We start from the raw sequence: 21,042 nt of genomic DNA, 5'->3' as shown, positions 1-21,042 counted from the left end.
CGGGTTGAAAAGGTCTTGATTTCTCACTGGGGTCGCGGTGCCAGGGAGAAGCTTGACGGAAGTCCGGCCGGTGCTACGAACCTCGCGAGGTGCGGGGCAAGGAAACTTCCTGCAGCGCGTGGACGGAGCAGGCGCCCGCTGCGCCATGTGGGACCTGGTCCCTCCTACTTCCCGCTCCCGCGCGCGGGCTGCCGCAGGGTCGCGTTGCCGTTGCTCTGCTCTCTTTGGAATCCTGCAAGGCCGGCCACCGGGTTCCTGTTCTTCCCGGGGCGCAGATTTGGGCGCAGCCTGGGTCGCACACAGCGCGCGTCCTTTCTCAGGTTGGGAACGAACCGCTGCCGAGGCGGCGGTTGGGGAGGAAAGGCTGCGACAGTTCTCCCACAGAGGCTCGTGGCCTGAGAGTTATTTGGGGGGTGGTGGGGGTGGCGGAGTGCTACCTTCGCCCTAGGCAGTGTAATCTGAGAGCGGCGGTGAGGACGCGTCTTCCAGCCCTACCTCACTCCGTACCCCTTTTACCTTCCCTCCTCAAGCCGTGCAGAGCAAATTAGCGGCTCCGGAGCCGACCCCCCTCCTCCGACCTCCCGTTGTCCCTCCTGCTCCCGGCAGGGTGACTCCCCCTCTCCGAGAAACAAGGTGCCCCCTCCCCTAGGCTGGGCCGGCGACTTCCCAAGGTAAACTTATGGGGCCAGCTCGAGTTCCGCCAGGCAGTGAAACTTAATAGCAGGACAAGAAAACGGTTTAATAAAGAAGGGCTTTAATAGGGAACTAATTTGATTGAGTTGCCTAATTCCACTTTAATTGGAAAGAGGTTTGGCTGTTTGGTTATAAAGTGCGAGGGTGACGAGGAGGTGGAAGTGGGGGAGAAGGAGCGAGAGAAGAAAGATGGGGGCGAGAGAGAGATGGGGCGAGACAAGCAATGAAGATAGAAAAGAGAGAAAGAGGAGAAGGAAAGGGGGAAAGAGTTACCTAGGAAGTAGCCAGGAAGGCGGGAAAGAGCGCCGCGGGGTCTTCTAGAAGTGTGAACTTTCTTGCGCTTCAAGGCTGCGCGTCAAGCCTCCAGTGCCCTCCTCCCTCTCCGGGTTTTCAGAGGCCTCGTGTCCTCTCTCAGCCCGGGCTCCAGCCGCCCCCTCCCTGGCATCAGCCCCCGACCCCACTCTAGATTAAGATCGGTTTTCTCTTGGTCTCAGGAGGGACCTATACTGGGTCCTCAAGTTCTTGGTTCCTGCCGGCGCTCTAGCCAAACCGAGGGAGGCGGCCTGTGGGCCCGAGATACGCACTCTCAAGAACATCTGGAGCTTCGTAGCTCTCAAGGTCATTATTTTAGTTCATCCTCACAGCACAGTCGGGAGAATCCAGTGAGCTGTTTATTATGGGCTCCATTTTACAGAGGAGGAAGCTGAAGTCCAGAGTGGTTCAGGGACTTGTCCAACCGTCCGGGGACCTTAGATCTCTTCTTTCCACTCTCCCAGGAGGCCTACTCCTCCTTCTCCTCTCATGAATTGGTCTCCGCTGACCGATGGTGGGCGCTATGCGGAAGCCCGCCTCCGGTGTACACAGGCGGCCTAGAGAGGAGAAGCGGCTTGCTCCTAGGGCCCAGAGGCCGTGGCCTCAGCTCTGGGCTTCGAGCATCTTCGGTAGAGTTCAGAATAGTTCTTGAGCGGTGGAAGTTAGACGGGGTGGAGTAGCGGGGTTTCAAGCCTACTCTCCTCCCTGGCCCGGCGATGGAAGCCCAGAGAGGTCAGTCACAGCCTGGTCAGGTACCTGGCAAAATCCTGCACTCTCATTGCCCTGGATGCCCCGCTGCTCATGGAGCAGGAAGACCAAGGCTCAGAGACCAGCAGTGACCGGCCCAGGGTCGCACATCCAGCCTCTGAGGAGAGGGAATCGGTGCCCGGGACGCTAAAGCTGGGTTGCTAGCCGGCAGTGGTGGGAGGAGGGGGTGCGGGTTAGTAGGCACGTGTGGTTCAGGGAGCCTCCGTCCGAGCTGGGAGGAGCCTGGGGCCTGAGACCTGAGATCCCCTGGGATCCATATTTGGAAGGAGCTTGGGGTTCCTGTGTCGAGCATGGCTGTCACCCCTGATGGAGGAGACCATGGTGGGAATATCGCCTCTTTTCTCTTGGGAGGGAAAGATGGGACAGAAATTCCCTGTCTGACCTATACTGCCCGTGTTTATTCCCCAGCTCTCCCCTGAGCCTACTGGAGCTGACCCTGGCCTGGGCACTGGGAGGACGTGGACGTGGACCACCATGGGGGAGACAGACTCACTGAAATAGTAGCTTTAAAATTATCTTCTCCTCCTCATCTTCCTCCTCCTACTCCTCCAAACAACAGCAGCAGCTATACCCCTGGCCTCTCCCCACCATAGGATCAGGGGGTGAGAAAGAGCCAAGAGCTGGGGTCTAGGCTCTGTTGCGGGCTATGTTTATTCATTCACAGATTACCTCAGTCAGCAAATATTTACTAAGTACTTACTGTATACCAAACCCAGTTCTGGGATCTTGGGATATACAAGTGTGCAAGACAGGTGCCGTCTTTGCCAGATGGAAACTATGTGTTGGGGGTTGAGAGGGGACACAACTAAATAGGCAAAGAGAATGCACTGATCAGTGCCCCAGGGGTCAGGGAGGTCTGCCAGGGCAAGGCAAGTTAGCCAAGGTGCTTCACCTTAGTTTCCTTCTTAGTTAAATAGGGCCGATAAGAGTATATGCCACTTTGAGTGCTGTGAGTATTAAATGAAACATTGTGCAAAAAGCTCTTAGCTCAGTGCTTACTCACTAGGCTTCTATTATAATTGTTAGATCCTTTGGTGTGGCTATTGTCGCATTTCACAGAGAGATAAACAGCTCAGAGGGATTGAATGACTGGAGCAAGTTCAGTTTATAAATCCTCTAAAGTGTCACAAGTTATGGGAGACATCCTGCCCAGAGCAAGGGACCACAGAGAAGGGTCATCCAACTGGAGACTCTGGATTCTAGAGATGTGTCTGAGATGGGAGTGAGGCTGCAGCTGGCTTCTCAGGGCCTTGGCAAGGGGCTTTGCACTGCATTGCAGTTCATAGCAGGAAATTGGTGAGGGAGTGAGGGGTCCCTCAGGAGGAGCAGGTGGAGAAGGAGGAGTCTGGAGCAGGCTGTGACGTTAGACAGAGGTTAGAGGTCAGATCAGGCAGATCTTTGAACTCTAGAATAAGGGGCCTGGCTTTCAGTGTGGGTCCTTCGAGCCATTGACAGCAGTGCCTGTGAGATTTGCATTTAGACTGGATAGATTGTGAGGGGAAAGGCCAACCTGAAGGAAACCCCTCTGAAGCCATGAGAGATGGAAGCACCAAAAAATGACCAGTGGGAGTAGAGATGGAGAGAACTGCTGGAAGCCAGACTCTCCACTGTTGATCCAATGTGGGGAGTCAGCTGGAAGGACTTATGGCTAGTTTCCAGGTGTCTGAGCTGGGTGACTCATTGGTGACACTCAGAGTCATGGGCTTTTGGAACAGAGGCAAGATTGGAGGGTGAGGAAAAAAGTTCAAATTCAAAAACCAGAGTTTGAGGGGCTTATAGGGCCTCTAGGTATGGACACCAAATGGTACAAGGAGTCAACATGTGGGTAGCAGCAGCACCTTGGGGAGGATGAAGTGGGCCAGCACCCTTCCTTCCCCCTATAGGACACAGGACTCTCTTAGTGGAGGCTGTGGGCAAGGGAGGGGTGTTGAGACCCCAGATACTGGAGTTCTGTCTCTCACCAATTTTGTTCATGTGAAGAAAGCTAGCCTCTTAAAATCATTCTCTTAAAATTGTGCACTCTGTAAAGGTCATTGGGTCATTGTCCTGGGGCAGGACCCTGGGCAGTCAGTACCTGGATCTATTGTGACCCCAATAGAGCTTAAACTTCAGGACTTCTTACCTGTACAGGTCCTTTTCAAGGTCTTGCACTTTGTACACATGGTCAAGTGCCTTCTTTTTCTTAAAGTTTCAGTCTCCATTAAAAACTGTGTCTGCCACTGCCCAGCATAGGTTACCTTCCAGCTTCCTATTTCTATTAACTATTGCTGCATAACAAATGGCCCCAGATTTAGTGACTTTAAACAATAACCATTTTATTATCTCCTAATTTTGTGGGTCAGGAATTTGGGCAGATCATGGCTGGGTCATTTTTTTTTTTTTTGTCTCATATGGTATTGATGGAGATCTGTTAGTGGTATTCAGCTGGTGGATGTGTTGGTCTAGAGGGTGACAGTTTCAGTCACATGTTTGTTGCCTTTGTGTGGATGGCTTGGAAGGCTGGGCTGAGCTGGACTATTGTTTGGAGCACCTGCATGAAGCCCTTGGTCATAGTGGTCTCGGGTACAGACTTCTTATATGTTGACTCAGGGTTCCAACAGCAGATGTTCCAGTGAACAAAGTAAAAGCTACATAGCCCTTCATGATCTAACGTTATAGGTCAAGGAACATGACAAGACTCTACTGTTGCAAGCGACTAACACCCAAGACATACTGACTTAAAAAGAGGCAATTGATGTCCTCCCTGAAGCCAGTCCTCAGTTACCAAGGCTTCTGAAGGGAATAGGGTCTGCCTGCTGGAAAACCAAGCTTTCACGACTGCTGAATGTTTGCCCATTTCCACCCTACCTAGTCTTTGTCTTAGCATTTTAGAATAGACGCTTCATAAAGCATGTTACTTGCTTTCCTATTTTCTTTTCCAGAGGACACTGAAATACTCCAAGCTTTCTCTGATTTGGGTTCATCTTGGGATATACTATGATAGGACTGTGGGGTCATATTGGAATGAGGGTTCATTGGCTAAGAAACTAAGAAACTCAGTGTTTCTGGGATTCTGTGATGCATTTTTAATTTTGAAAACCTTTTATTATGAAAGATTTCAAGCATATAAGAGAGTAGAGAGAAGGATATGATAAATCTTTACATACTTGTCACAAAACTTTAATAATTATTAACATTTTCCATATCTGTTTGACCTAAATTTTTCTTTGAAGTATTTAAAAATAAATTACTGACATTGTGAAATTCCACTGTGAAATACTTCAGTATTCATCTTTAGAGTTTCTTTTAAGGTTCGTCCAAGTTGTTGCGTGTGTCAATAGTTCATTCCTATTTATTGTTGCATAGTATTCAATTGTATGGGTGTACTGCAGTTTGCTAATCCATTCGCTGTTGGAAAACATTCGGGTTGTTTTAATTTTTGATGGTTATGGATGGATGAATGAAGCTGCTGTGAACCATAAGCAGTCTTTTATGTGATCAAGAGTTCATTTGTTCAGGGTAAATACTTGGGAGTGTGATTGCCAAGTCATATGGTAAGTGTATGTTTAACTTTATAAAATATTGCCAAACTGTTTTCCAGAGGGGTTATCCCATCTTGCATTCTTCTCAGCAACATAGGAGAGTTGCCACATCATCACTCTTGGTTTCTCTCACTTTTTAAAAAAACCATTCTAATAGAAGTGCAGTGGTATCTTATTGTGGTTTTAATTTGCATTTCCCTAATGACTAATGACCATAAGCACCTTTTCATGTATTTATTTTCTATCCATTTATCTTCTTTGCTGAATTGTCTGTTCAAATTATTTTGCCCATTAAAAAAATTGGGTTTTAAAATTTTTCTTACAGTTCAGTATTTTTTGAGTATTTTTAAATAACAACTTTTTTGATATATAATTCAAATACCATACAATTCACCTGTGTAAAGTGTACAATTCAGTGGTTTATGGTATATTCTCACAATTGTGAAGCCATCACCATAATCAATTTTAGAATATTTTCATCACCCCTCCAAAGAAATTCTGTACCCATTAGCAGTCACAACCCATTTGCCCCAAACTCTCCAACTCTACACAGCCACTAATTTACTTTCTGTCTATAAATTTGTCTGTTCTGGAATATTCACGTAAATGGAATCACACAACATGTGGTCTTTTGTGTCTGCCTTCTTTCACTTAGCATAATGGTTTTGAGGTTCATCCATGTTGTAGCATGGATCTACGGATCCTTTTTATTGCTGAATAATATTCCATTGAATGGCTATATCACATTTTGTTTATCCATTCCTTTGTTGATGGACACTTGAGGTGCTTCCACTCTGTGGCTATTACGAATAATGCTGCTATGAATATTTGTGTACAAGTTTTTCTGTGAACATACATTTTCATTTCTCTTGGATAAATACCTAGGAGTGGCATTGCTGGATCACAACTCTATATCTAACCTTTTGAGAAACTGACAAACTGTTTTCCACAGCAGCTGCACCATTTTACAAACCTACTAGTAATAGTGTTCCAATTTCTCCACATTGTTGTCAACACTTGTTATTAGCTGTCTTTTTGATTCTAGCCATCCTAGTGGGTGTGAAAGTGGTATCTCATTTTGGTTTTGATTTGCATTTCCCTGATGGCTAATGATATTGAGCATCTTTTCATGTGCTTTTTGGCCATTTGTATATCTCCTTTGTAGAAATGTCTACTCAAGTCCTTTGCCCACTTTTAAATTGAATTGTTTGTCTGTTTGCTATTGAGTTGCAAAAATTCTTTATATATTCCGGATGCAGCTCCTTATAAGGTAGGTGATTTACAAGCATTTTTCTCCCATTCTAAGGTTATCTTTTCACTTTCTTGGTGGTTTTTAATTTTGACAGGAAGCAATTTATCTGTGTTTTTTTTTCCTTTGTTGTTTGCATTTTTGGTGTTATATGTAAGAAACCACTGCCTAAACTAAGGTCATGATGATTTACACCCATATTTTCTTCAAAGAGTTTTATAGTTTTAACTCTTATATTGAGTCTTTGATCCATCTTGAGCTACTTTTTGTTTATTTGTGAGGTAATGGTCTTAATTCATTCTTTTGCATGGGGATGTCCAATTGTCCCAGGACTATTTGTTGAAAAGTCTGTTCTTTCCCCCATTAAATTGTCTTGGCACCCTTGCCAAAACTCAATTAACCATAAATGTGAGGACCTAATTTGGACTCTCAGTTCTGTTCTATTGATATGTATCTCTCTTTACGCCAATACCACAATGTCTTGATTAATGTAGTTTTGTAGTAAGTTTTGAAATTGCAAAGTGTGAGTCCTTCATTTTGTTTATCTTTTTCTAGATTGTTTTGGCTATTTTGTGTCCCTTGAATTTCCATACAAATTTTAGGGTTAACTTGTCAATTTCTACAGAGAATTAAGTTTAGAATATTGATGTGAATTGTGTTGAATCTGTAGGTTAATTTGAATATTCCTGTCATAACAATATTAAGTCTTTTGATCCATGAACATGGAATGTCTTTCTATTTATTTGGGCTTTTAAAAATTTATTTCAACAATGTTTTGTAGTTTCTAAGGAACAAATTTTGTAGTTATTTTGTTAAATTTACTCCTAAGTATTTTATTCTATTTGATGTTATTGTAAATAGAATTGCTTTCTTAATTTCATCTTTGGATTGTTCATTACACATGTATAGAAATATAATGATTTTGGTATGTTGGTCTTGTATCCTGCATCTTTGTTGAACTTATCTATTAGTTCTAAGTTTTTTGTAAGTTGATTCTTTAGGGTATTCTATACAAGATTATGTCATCTGTAAACAAAGATAGTTTTACTTCTTTATTCCTAATCTGGATGCCTTTTATTTCGCTTCCTTGCATAACTTCCCTGGCTAGAATCTCCAATAAAATGCTGAATAGAGCCACAAGACTGCACACCCTTATTTTGTTCCTGATCTTAGGGTGAAACCATTCAGGCTTTCATCACTAAATATGATGTTAGTTGTGCATTTCTCGTAGATGCCCTTAATTAGGTTGATAAAGTTCCCTTCTATTTCTGGTTTGTTTGATATTTTTATCATGAAGCGCTGTTGAATTTTGTCAAATGCATTTTATGCATCAGTTGAGATGATCATACAGTTTTATCCTTTATTCTATTGATATGATGCATTATATTAATCAATTTTCAATTTTAAACCAATCTTTTATTCCTGGAGTAAATCCCACTTACTCATGGCATATAATCCGTTTTGTATGTTGATGGATTCAGTCCATTTTGTTGAGAAATTTTGCATCTATACTCATAAGAGATATTGGTCTGCAGTTTTCTTGTATGTCTGCCTGGTTTTACGAAAATGCTAGTTTCATAGATTAAGTTAGAAAATATCCTGTCATATTTTTTAGAAGGGTTTGTGAAGAATTGGTATTGATTCTTCCTTAAATGTTTGGTAGAATTCATCAGTGAAACAATATGGGCCTATTCTATTTTCCTTTGTGGGTGGTTTTTTGGTAACTAATATGATCTCTTAACTTGTAAATGATCTATTCAAACTATCTGTTACTTCTTGAGTCAGTTTCAGTAGTTTGCATCTTTCTAGGAATTTGTTCATTTTATTGAAGCTATCTAATTTGTTGATATATAGTTGTTTATAATATTCCCTTATAATCCTTTTTAAAATTTCTGTAAGTAATGTTCCCTCTTTCATTTTTGATTTTAGTAATTTGAATCTTTTTTTTCTTCAGTCTTCAATCTTTTTTCTTGGTCAGCATAGCTAAAGGGTTGTCAATTCTGTTAATTTTTTAAAAAACATTTTTTATTTTCCATATTGTTTTGCTATGCTCTATTTCATTAATTTCCACTCTAATCTTTGTTATTTCCTTCCTCTGTTTGGCTTGGGTTTGGTTTGTTCTTCTTTTTATTATTGAATATTAAGCACGAATACAAGCTCTTTGTTGAATATGTAATTCACAAACATTTTCTTTCAGTCTGTATCTTATCTTTTCATTCTCTTAATGGTATCTTTCAGAGAGCAAAAGTTTTAAATTTTCATTGTCCAATTTATCAATTTTTAAAGAATTGTGTTTTTGGTATCACATCTACAAACTCTTTGCCTAACTCAAAGTCAGAAAGATTTCTCCTATATTTTCTTCTAAAATTTTAATAGCTTTACATTTTACCTTTGACCTATGATAAATTTTCTTTAAGGCATGAAATTTAGGTTGAAATTCATTCTTTGCATATTGATGACCAAATGTTCTAAAACTCTTTGTTGAAAAGACAATCCTTTCTTTATTGAATTGTCTTTGCACCTTTGTTGAAAGAACAACTGGCCACATCTGTGTGTGTCTATTTCTGGATTCTATTTTGTTCCATTGATTTATGTATCCATCGCTACACCATCTTCATCACTGTAGCTTTATAGTAAATATTAAGTCTGTGCCACGAAACCTCCAAATTTATTCTTATTTAAAAATTATTTTGACTATTCTAGTTCCTTTGGCTCTCCATATAAACTTCAGAATATGTTTGTCTACATCTGCAAAAACTCCTGCTGTGATTTTCATTGGAATTGTGTTGAATCTATATGTCCATTTCAGTTTTAAGGAAGAATTCAATTTTAACTATATTGAGCATTCCAACCTGTGTATATGGTATGTTTCTCCTTCCATTTACATCATCTTTCATTTCTTTCATGAGCATTTCATAGTTTTCAGCACACAGATTCTGAACTTGTTGTGTTAGATTTATAACTATTTCATTTTGGGGGGAATCATTGTAAGTACTGTTTTAAACATTTGGTTTCCAATTGTTCATTGCTATTAAATAGATATACATTTTATATTTCTATGAAAACATTGTATCTTGCAAGTTTGCTAAATTCATTTGTTAATTATAGAAGCTGTTTTGTACATTCCTTGGGATTTTCTTTCATAAACAATTATGTCATCTTTAGGTAGGGATAGTTTTACTTCTGCTACAGTGTTGAATAGGCATTATGAGAATAGAGATCCTTGCCATAGTTTAATCTTGCATCTTAAAGATTTAGTCCTTCACCATTAAATATGATTAGTTCTGGGTGTGCTGTTTTGGTTTTCAGGCTGGCTTTAAGTTCAGGCTGGGAGATATTGGAGGAGTAAAACAAGAAAATTCACCACTGGATTAGTGGTTCTTCAAGTTCTGGTTTCCTTCCTTAACCCTCCTGCTATTATTTACTTTGCAAAGTCCTCAGATAACTGCACCATGTGTTCTTTCTGGGATTTTTTGGTTGCATACAATGGGAGAGACAGAGTGGGATGTGCTTACTCCATTTAAATGGTATCAAATGATCACCTTTTAATTACTTATACTTTAACAAGTATTGTATTCTACATAGAAGTTAATTCAGAGCAATCGAGGTATAGAGTCAGCTCCCAACATATGCAGACTCAGCTACTTGCGTTTGTTTCAAAAATAAGTTAGTATAGGTTTGGAATCATTGGCGCTTGCTTGGGACACAGCTCGTTACTCCAACCTCTGTCAGTGACATAGTCCTATGTTTCAGCAGCAGATTTGAAATAAATGATAATAGTGTAGTGACTGTAAAGATGAAGAATCAGAACTTGAGTTAATTTTGTCACTATATGTGATCTCTTGGAGATTTTATTTGTGTTTAAAATTTAAAACAGTAAATGAAAAAGTATGAAATTTGAGGTGAAATATTTGTGTTTGGTACGCATGGTATAGTTTGGGTAAAAATCAAAGTTATTAATTCCAAATCCATATTTGTGTCTTGTACAAAATTCTCTGAACTTTTATGGAGTTCACACTTTTAGAAGTGCTTTTTAATGGGTGATTTTTTTAGACATTGGGAAAAAATTATCCATTCTTTTCAGTATCACCTCATCTACTAAAAATTCTGCTGAGCATCAGTATATCAATGAAATAGACTACTCCAGGCAAATGAAGTTGTGTGCACAATAAGGACAAAAATCTGAAAGTTAATGTTAACTTTTGAAATATTGTGAAATGTAAAAAAAGTCATAGACAGAAGAGGATAAACTCATAATGTGTTCTTTTCTCCACATGATTTGTTTTCTGAATTATATTTTATTATTTGGTGTGAAATTTTAGCTGAGGTTAGTAAGACATAAATGTTTGCAAAGAGCCAGAATCAACCTTCATTGATTAACCTTGTAAAACTCATGCCTGAAGATCAGTACATAAAAATTGTGGAGAAGGACATTAACTGTACAACACAAAATGAAAAGAATGTGTTTACAAAGAAAAAAGAAATCAATTTTTGAAGACGAATGCCAGGAGAAATGATGAAAGATGCCAGAAGAAATAAAAAGGCAATGTTTGAGTACTTTGATCATTTCTGCCAAGAACTGGACACTCATTCTAAAGCAATGACTCAAATAATGTCAATGTTTGCCATCATTCAGCCATTTTATCTCATTTTACAGAATGAAAATGGAGGTTTTTACTAAGCACAGTGAATGGTGAAGATAGTTTACTGGAAATTTTTGACTCTGGAGACAAATTGAAATCCACTAGAATGCATCCTCTGAAAACAAGGTAATATGCAATGTGATCATTTCTGAAATTTGTTGTGAAATGGGTTTTTAAGAATCTCCACCAAAATATATATGGATTGCTTCATGTAAAAGAGACTTTCAAAGTTAAAACTGATAAAAAGAAGATAATTTTGATGAAGTCACTCACAAATTTGCAAAAGTTAAGGCTTGAAAATAAATTTTATTGTTATTCATTATTACAATAGACCAATGGGGGTATGTTTCCCCCCTTTCTCAAAAATTATGTTGATACATTTAGAAAGCGTTTATTTCTTCTTTTTCTTTTTGGTATAGCAATACTTATTTTATTTTTCATTACTTTAAATGTTAATGGCATGATTATACATACAAAGTTCAACAAAAGAAACTTTTCACTGCATTTATTTTCTATCCGATTATTTTCCATTTTATTTCATATTAATTATTGAAAATATATTTTCTTTTGTATAGCGAAAGGGACTGTTAAAATGTGATCCATTGCAAGGGTCAAATACAGATTGCTTGCTACATGTGAAGGAATTAACTCCCAAGGACCAGTCCTCTACAAGTGACTTTTGCCTTTGGTAGTAACTATTCCAGCTCCCCTGCCCTTTGGATGGGGGTAATTCTGGGTCCTGTGTTTTGTGCCATTTCCCAGAGTTTCCTCATGAAATTGAGGTCCGGTTGCCAACTATGGTAACTGACTTAACAGCAAATCCTGCATTAGCTCCTTCCCTTCCCTGTAGCTCTTCCATTCTACCTGATTGGTTCTCTAGTACCCAAATACCCCAAACCCATTATATTGGAGTCTGCTTCTGGGGGAACCATTATTATTTAATCTAGAACAGCTCTTGGACTTTTTTTTTTAATGTCAGTGATCTGAAAAGCTGTGAGTTGATAATCTGATACCTTCTAAACATCTAGTTCCCCACTGTGGTAGGCAAAATCACACCCTTCCCCCAAAGATGTCCATGTCCTCATCTCCAGAATTTGTGAACATATTGTTACCTAGGAAGAGAAAATAAAGATTGCAGGTAGAATCAAGGATGATAATCAATTGACGTTAAGATACAGAGATTATTTTGGATTATCCAGGTGAGCCCAACATAAGCACAAGGGTCCCTGAAAGTGGAAGAGGGAAGCAGAGAGGGGAAGGTCAGGGTTAGAAAAAGATTTGAAGATGCTACACTGATAGCTTTGAAGAAGGAGAAAGAAGCAAGTAGGCAAGGGATGCAGGCAGAGTCAGATTCCCTACTAGGGCCTTGTAAGGAACATAGCCGTTGTGATCCTGATTTTAGCCCACTGAGACTCTTTTCAGACTTCTGACCTCCAGAACTTTAAGATAATAAGTTTGTGTCTTTTAAGCCAATAAATTTGTAGTAATTTGTTACAGTAGTAACAGAAATACACCCACCAAACTTTGATCAATTGGGTTTGCATCTATCATTCATCATCACTGGGAACGTCATTCCATGAGAGCTTGCAAAAAAGTGTTCTTTTTAATTTCGTCATTCTATCAACATTTTCTAGTTGAAATTCTTTTGTAAGGAAAGACCTTTCCTCCTCAGCCAAGGATATTTGGTTACATGCAATTTGGCAGGCAGTTTGAATAGAAAAGGCAAGCTAAATGCTAATAATTTCCCATTAATTGCCAATATTCAGAATTAGGAAAGGGTACAATAGCTATCGCCAATGGTGATAAATGCATTTTTTAAAAGTATCATTATGATATGTGTTGACCTCAGTCAAGATAAATTCTGTAAGCCTTCTCTTCCTCACCTGCAATATAGGGATGATGGTCTTGCCTCATAGTTTGCTGTGAGGGTATAATAATAATAATAACAAATGTGTGCACCTAATAACAGATCTCAAAATGTATGAAGGAAAAATTGACAGAATCAAAGAGAGGAACAGACAGTTCTACAATAATGGTTGGAGCCTGTAAGCCTCACTTTCAATAATGCATAGAAAAACCAGACAGAAGATAAGTAAAGCAGACTTAAATAGAAATGAAATTCTGACACATACTACAACATGGATGAAGCTGGAAGACATTGTACTAAGTGAAATTAATAAGCAACAAAAGGATGAGTATTGTATGAGGTACCTAGAATAGCCAAATTTATAGAAACAGAAAGTAGAACAGTTGTTGCCAGGAGCTGAGGGAACGAGAATAGGGAGTTAGTGTTTAATGGGTACAGAATTTCAGTGTGAGATGATGAAAAAGTTCTGGAGATGGATAGTGGTGATGTTTGCACCACAATGTGAATGTAATTAATGCCGCTAAGTTGTACACTTAAAAATGGTAACGTTTATGTATATTTTACAGTAATAAAATACATTTAAAATATAATACTAATATAGAGCTTGGTATGTTCTAGGTACCACTGTAGGCACTTTAAATAATATAAATACACTTACTTAGATGTAAATAATACACTTAGCATAAAGTCTGACACACAGAAGGTGCTTGATAAATGGTAGCTAGTAATAATTACTGGTTGTTGTTGATGTCAGTGCCCATTTTGAAAATAAGAGACTGAGGCTTGGGGAGTTTAATGGACTTGCCCAAGACCACTCAGCCTGAAAGTGATGGTTCAAGGTCTCCATTTGGCTGCCAAACTCCAAAACCTTCACTTTCCCACTTTTCTGCTTCCCATGAATTATTGACTTTTACAGCCAGAAGCTGATAGCGATGGAAAAGATAGAAACAGTTCCATCAATGTAGACAAACAGCTGTTAGCAACCAAGATTTTCAGTGCCAGAGAAAATTATAAAATCAGAGGACCTCTATATGAAAAGGTGATCAATATCACCATTGCCAGGGAAATGCAAATGAGAGCTACAATGAGATGACTGTCCAATCACTAGAATGACTAAAGGGAAAAAGGGTTGTGATATTAAGTGTTGGCAGCTTGTGGAACAATCAGAACTTTCATGCTTTGCTGATGGGAATGCAAAATAGTTCAACCACTTTGGAAATAGTTTGGCAGTATTTAATGAAGTTAAACACACACTTATATTTTCCTCAAATCTTACTCTTAGGTATTTATTCAAGAGAAATAAAAACATATGTCAAGACTTGGAATGGAATGCTTTTACCTGCTTTACTGGAATGCTTATACCTGCTTTATTCATAATAACTCAAATTGAAAACAATCCAACTGTCCATCAATTGGTGAGTGGATAAAAAAAATTGTGGTATATTCATACTAATTCAGGAATAAAAATAAATATAATATTAATATATGCAAAAGTATAGATAAATCTCAAAAACATGCTAAGAGGTCAAACACAAAAGACTACATATCATGTACTGTTTATATAAAATTCTAGACAAGGAGAAGCTAAAGTGACAGAAAGGAGATCAGCAGTAGCGAGAAGTTGAGGGTCAAGAGATGAGATCAGCTGCACAGGGGCATGAGGGATTCCTTTAGGGTGTTGGATGTTACACAGTTGTATTCCTAAAACAAGCAAATTTTATTGTATGTAAACTATGCATCCATAACATTGGTATTAAGAAATCAGAGGAGTAACTAAAACTCCTATAATGTTAACTTGAATTAGTAATATTAGTATAAACTCATGTTTTGAAAAAAATTCATGTTTCTCCACCATGTTCCCCCCATCCCTCCTCTTGGAGCCACCTCTGAATGGGCTGTAGTGTAAAAGTCCATTTTCAACTTGCGTGAACATATTGAGTCTTCCTGCCCATGAACCAAGCCTGGATTTTTCTCCTTTCCATCAGCTGGTTGTTGCAATTCCTCCTCCAAAGCCATAGGTGAAGCTGATTGAGGAGAGGCCTCAATGCAAAAGAGGCAGGAAACATGTAATTTGGGTCCTATTTGTACCTTCTGGACCTGCTCAAGCCTGGTACCACATGTACCATTTAAATCGCATGATAGACTTGCTGGTGGGTCTGATAATACCTAGCTCTTGAGAAGCATCTTGGGTTTCATAATCATCTGATATTCTAGGTCAAGTGCTCAGTTTATCCTAAGGCCTGATAACATGCCAGAAGTTTGTCTTTGAATAGTGAGGACCTCTCTGCTGCAGAAGCATGAACAGCTTTCTCCCAGAATCCTAGAAGTCTACACTGAAACCCTTATTTTGGGGCTTGTCAGAGATTCCACATGGTTTCCTTGTCTACCATGGAACCCTCTAAAGCCACTGGGTCTGCTGGGTCATATATCCCATGGGTCAGGGCAGCTTTTACAGCGACCTGTACCAGCTTAGAGAGTTCTCAAAATAGGTAACTTCTAAGTCACCGATTAAATGGAGTAGAGCTGTGTGCCTAAGTGTAGGCTGGCTTACTAAGGACTGTGCCTCTTTCTTAGCTGTAGGAGATAAAGGGTGCAATAACAGCCTTAACTTTGAGGTAGTGAGATGTCCTCAAATGCCCTATGTCATTGGACTACTAAAAGCATTGCTGATGTGGCAGGCCCTTTAATCTTTGTGAGGTTAATCTATTCTCTGGCACACATATTTCTTTCCAAGAGTACTTCTGCTCACGAGATCTGATTAACATGATGTCATCAGTAGGTGGATCAGTGTGGTGATGTTCTGTGGCAATGTCAGAATGATCAATGTTCCTTTGACTTATATTGAGACAGAAAGGAGGATTATCTTTGCCCTGGGGAAAGAAGGTCAGTGTGTATAGCTGTTCATCGTAGGTGACTGTGAAATGAGAACTGTAAACGGCTGGTCTTCCTTTTTGGTGGGGCTTACAGAGAATACATTTGCCCAGTCAATAGCTGCATACCACGTGCTGATTGATTCTAGCAGAGATACGATATCCAGTACAATGGCAGTAGCTGATCTACCACTTTGTTAAATTTCTGGTAGTCCATTATTGTCCACCATGAACTTTTTTTTTTTTTTTTTTTGCAGGAGATGTAATGGTGAATTAGAAAGGGATATGGTAAAAATCACCACCCTGGTATCCTTTAACTCACTGAGGGTGAGCTAATTTCTGCCATTCCATCCATGATGTAGCACTGCTTCTGATTCCTTCTCTTGGCCAGAGCAGGGGACAGTTTCAGGGGCTTTCACTTGACCTTTTCTCACAGGACAGATTCCACTACAAGATGGACTTGGGCCAGGACTCCGTGTGTCATCTGGCCTTCATATAATTCCAGTCCAACAAGGGAGCCATGATGGCATATTGGGTTTCCTGGTAAGAGTGCCAGATCAGGCACTTTATTCAACATCTCTCAAGGGACCTGGGTGTTTCCCTTTCTCCCATATGTAATTAGTCTTGTAACTAGGGCTTTGGGGGATGGGGGATAATATATATTGTATATACTTACTATGACACTGCCAGGCCCTTCTGCAAGGGGACTTGCCTCTCCTTCAATTAATGGACTCTGGTTCTGAGAACTGGCTCAAGTCTAGAAACTGAGCAAGGGAACATCATGCTTCATTGTGACAACTGATTATCAGTCTTCTGCTTCCATGTGCTTGTGTTTTTTGGTTTATAAGTCAGCACTCTAGATGGCTGTCCATCTGTCTCACCTCTGGAAACACTGTGATCTGTTAGCCATCACCACATAGCCCTGTGGGTCAGAGTCTCTGGTTACCATTCCAGTTTTGTTGCCCATAAGACCCATCTTGTCTCTGATGTTTAAGTGCCGCCTCCTGGCCTCTCTATTCCCATTGACACTAGCTAGCCCAGTTCCATAGATGCATCTTTATCATCAACTTGGCTTACAGAGGAAAGCCACCACTGACTTTCTTCCTGTGCGTTATTATTCCATAATGCACATCCACTTAGTAAAGTGAGTGTCTTCTAGCCCTCTTACAGAACTTAGTCGCTGTCTGATCTTATGTCATAAATCCATTCTAGCATGCCCACTACTCTGAGCCTCTAATTTCTTCCATAATACTCTGCCAAGGCAGTTATGGTATTTCTACCTCACTTACTGTAGGCCATTGTCATCTCCAAGTTTCAAGGAACCATCCTATCAACTTAGTAACCATCCTAGTGTAAAGCTGGGCTTTGAACATCCTTGTCAGGTTGTGAAGTCTTGAGTGACTTCAACAAACTTCAATAAATTATGTCCTACCCAGCCTTAACATTTACTTCCACCATGGTCCAACACCCTCAAGATACACTCTCATATATAATCCTCCAGTTCCTTCTGGTATATATTAGAGCCCTGGGGCTCTGATGGTGAATAATCTGTTGCCTTCCATATAAGGGACAGTACTTCCCTGTCAAGCCATGCTGAGACTGGACCATAGTTTTTGGTCCACATGTCATGGACAGTGGGGTGGGGGGAGGCAGGACAACAGCCATTATCTTTGAAGGCGTTTTCCTTAGGTGAGGACTTTGCACGGTCTCCTGGCAACGGGAGGCTGCTCTTCTCTGTGAGGGGAAGGGACGCATTGGTGGCAACATATAGGGTTCAAGAGAATGTGGGGGGTTGGTCTCAGGTTCTCAAATCTGAATCCCAAGTCTCAGGGTCTCTTCTGCTCTGTGAACCCTAATGTTAGCCAGAGACTTACTGAGGCTGTGGATTAGTCTTTCTTATAACTCAGCCATGCTTACAATCTAATCTTGGGCTGACTTTTGGCACAGTCTGTCCTCCAGCTGCAAGAGATGAATGTCTCTTTAAATTGTGCTATGGAGCCCTTCTAGTTTTCACAATGTGCCTTGAGTTGAGAGTGGACTTACCTGAGCCTGACAGATTCTCTTTCTTCAAGGCTTCTGTGAAAGGTAACAAAAGTTAATTAACTCTGCAACCCATATAATTACCATTGCCTCCATGTCTTTCAAGTGCTGGAACTATTACATAGCTTTTGATTCCCTTTCCCCTTATATATCTGCCCAGTCCATCACAGGTGAGAGTCAGGAATTGTGATGCTGCAAAAGCATCTCCCTTCCCACTGGAAATGGGGTTCTCTTTGTCATCTGACTTGTCAGGGATTTAATTCTGTAATCTCCTCCTGACATCTGCTTTTCTGGGGCCATTTCTGTGACCAACTACTTAGTTTGAGTTTCCCAGAAAGTAGATCCTGAGACAAGAATTCGGGTGTGAATAGTTTATTTGGGAGGTGATTCTCGGAGGCATAGTGAGGGAGTGGGAAAGCGAGGCAGGAAGTGGAGAAAGGCTAATACAAGTTATGCTAATGAGTGGGGTTGCCTCTGGCATCACCTGGAACTCAATCCAGCTAGGGGCCTTCTGAGGGCTAGGAGGTGGGAATTCTCATCCACCAACTCCCGACTTTCCTTGGGTGAGGCTGCTCCTGGGGCATTAACTCCTCAGCATTTCTGGCCTCTGCTGCAGATGGTTGGGAAGACTCCGATACTAGAGAAAGTTCTCAGGCAGAGAGACATAAGAAGCTGCTGGCACTATGCAGCTTGTCTCTAGGGCTCCAGGCAGCCGCCATCTCCATTCTGGTCCCAGCAACCTCCTCCCTGGCATCTCTTAAGGCTCCAAGCTGACAATACCATTGAGCTGTTTCAAATCCTGCAGTGACTTCCTGTGATTCTTAAGATAAAGTAGCTGTGGTTCCCTGAGGGCCACTTGAGTTAATAGCGTTTCTCTTTATAAAAGCCTCATCATGTTCATTCCACTGAGAAGAAAATTGAGTCCCAAGGAGGTCTGAATGCCTCTGATCAGCACAGAGAAGCTCCTTCATAATTGTGCCCCTGTCTGCTCCTCCTCCCTCTGAGCCCTCTCCTTTGACTCAGCCACATGAAACCACTTGCAGTTCCCTAAACAGACCCATTTTCACACCTTCCTACCTTGCAATGTGCAGTTGTCTTTGCCTAGAATGCTTTTTCCTTTCTGTAGCTTACAAATGCCTTCCTGTCCCTCACGGCTCAGCTTAGGTGACACCTCCTCCTGGGAGTCCTCCTACCCTGCCAGACTGAGTTAGCCCCTCTTTGGTGCTGACACAGCCTTGTGCTCTCTATTGGACCGCTGCCCTCTTAGTGTTCTGTTTGCCTGGTTACCTGTTTGTGCCCCTGCCAGGAGAGCTTGAAGGAATACTCTGGATATTTGCCTGGTGAATGAAGAAGCAGCCCATTCATTTTGGTTCTCACTTATTGCTAGCTCGTGCTGTTTCCCCACTTTTCCACACTCCCAGTGTGTCCAGGAGCACACTATAGGCTTCTAGGGAGGCAGCAGTCTCTGTTCTCTTCCCTGGATTGGAAGCTCCCGGAGGGCATGAAACATAAGGGACCTCTCATCACTGTCTCCCAGCACCTAACCCAGGCCAGGCCTGAGAGGAGCTGGCAGAGCTTGACACATACAGCTGAATAAATGAATGACCAATTAAGTGCTCTTCTCAGTGTGCTCATCACCACACTGTGCTGTGGGTGGGGAGACGAATACGGCACTCAGACCAGTCTCTGTCCTCAGGTGGGGGTTCCTCCAGCAGCTGACCCTGAGATAAGGGCTCTTGTGCAAACAGGTTATCTGAGAGGTGATCTCAGAAAGCACTTCTCCAGGAGCCAAGGGAGTGAGGCAGGCAGGCAGTGAGCCACCTGAGGGTGTGTCACTGAAGCACGTCACCACAGTGAGCAGCTGGAGCTTCATTGCACTGGGAAGCCCTGGGAAATCCTGAGGAGAACGCATGCCTTAGGGCTGGCATGCCCATGGATGAGGGAGCTGGGGTGTTTGTATGCTGACTCTCATCTGTCAGTGGTTGGGGGCTGGCACGAGGGAGGGGAAAATGGGCTCTGGTAGCCCGAAGAGACCCATAGGTAAAGCCATACAGATGCTGGCCGAGGAATGTCAGGAGCAGGCCTGTGGGTGGGGTATGCAGAGCGACTGCTACATCTAGCCAGTGACAGTCACAGAAACACATCGCTATACAGCCAGTGGCAGGTGAAAATCCCAAGGCCCAGGCAGGTGATGTAAATGAGAGAAATGCTTGGGCGGAGAGCAGTTGCCTCTTTAAAAGTCGCATATTCTCTACTTTCTGACAGGAAGTCACTTCTCTTTTTAAGGAGCACGCTTGTGGGAGTTGCCTTTGATCCTGGCCTGCTGTCCCTGGGGGAAGGACTGTGGTGAGTGGACAGCATGTGCCCAGTACCACTGGGAATGAGAAGGCTTCTCTACTCCAGCCACTCGTCACCACGTGGGAATCTGGGGTGCAGGATGATGTGGGATCAGATCTGTTTTGTTTTGTTTTTTGAAGAAAAGTGGCAATCTAGATATTTCTGTGGAATCTCCTGATTTTAAATGCGCTGGGTTGAATAGTGTTCTCCTCAAATTCACGTTCATCTGGAACCTCAGAACGTGGTCTTATTAGAAATAGGGTCTTTGCAGATGCAAGATGGGATCCCGTGGCTCCCAGTCCAGTGTGTCCTTATACGAAGAGAAAATAGGGACTTAGATACACAGTGGGAAGATGGCCACGTGAAGACAGGCAGAGATTGGACTTACGCTGCCTCACGCCCAGGAATGCCAAGAATTGCCAACATCCACCAGAAGCTAGAATTAAGGGAGAATTCTTTGTCCGGGGGGCAGGTGGGAGGCATGGCCCTACTGACACCTTGATTTTGAACTTTAAGCCTCTAGAACTGTGAGAGAATAAATTCCTGTTGTTTTAAGCCAACCAGTTTGTAGTACTTTGTTATGACAGCCCTAGGAATCTTTTCTTCAATTTTATTTGTATTTTAAATTATTTTTCATCTTTAATTGAAGTATAGTTGATTTACAATGTTTCAGGTGTACAGCAAAGTTATTCAGTTATATATATATATATACACACACACACATATATTATATATATACTCT

The 21,042-nt window shown here is 41.4% G+C and overlaps 1 long non-coding RNA gene across 1 annotated transcript; it reads left to right on the top strand.

The window, feature by feature from the left end:
- The first annotated feature begins 83 nt into the window (after nt 1–83).
- Nucleotides 84–20,825, top strand: LOC116667994. The gene is made up of 4 exons (XR_004325013.1): nt 84–320; nt 11,201–11,312; nt 11,762–11,874; nt 20,250–20,825. It is a non-coding gene; the product is annotated as an uncharacterized LOC116667994 (long non-coding RNA).
- Nucleotides 20,826–21,042: the final 217 nt, after the last annotated feature.

The sequence above is a fragment of the Camelus ferus genome, chromosome 13, assembly GCF_009834535.1.
Source record: "Camelus ferus isolate YT-003-E chromosome 13, BCGSAC_Cfer_1.0, whole genome shotgun sequence".
NCBI lineage: Eukaryota > Metazoa > Chordata > Mammalia > Artiodactyla > Camelidae > Camelus > Camelus ferus.
This window is presented reverse-complemented; position numbering and strand designations above follow the sequence as displayed.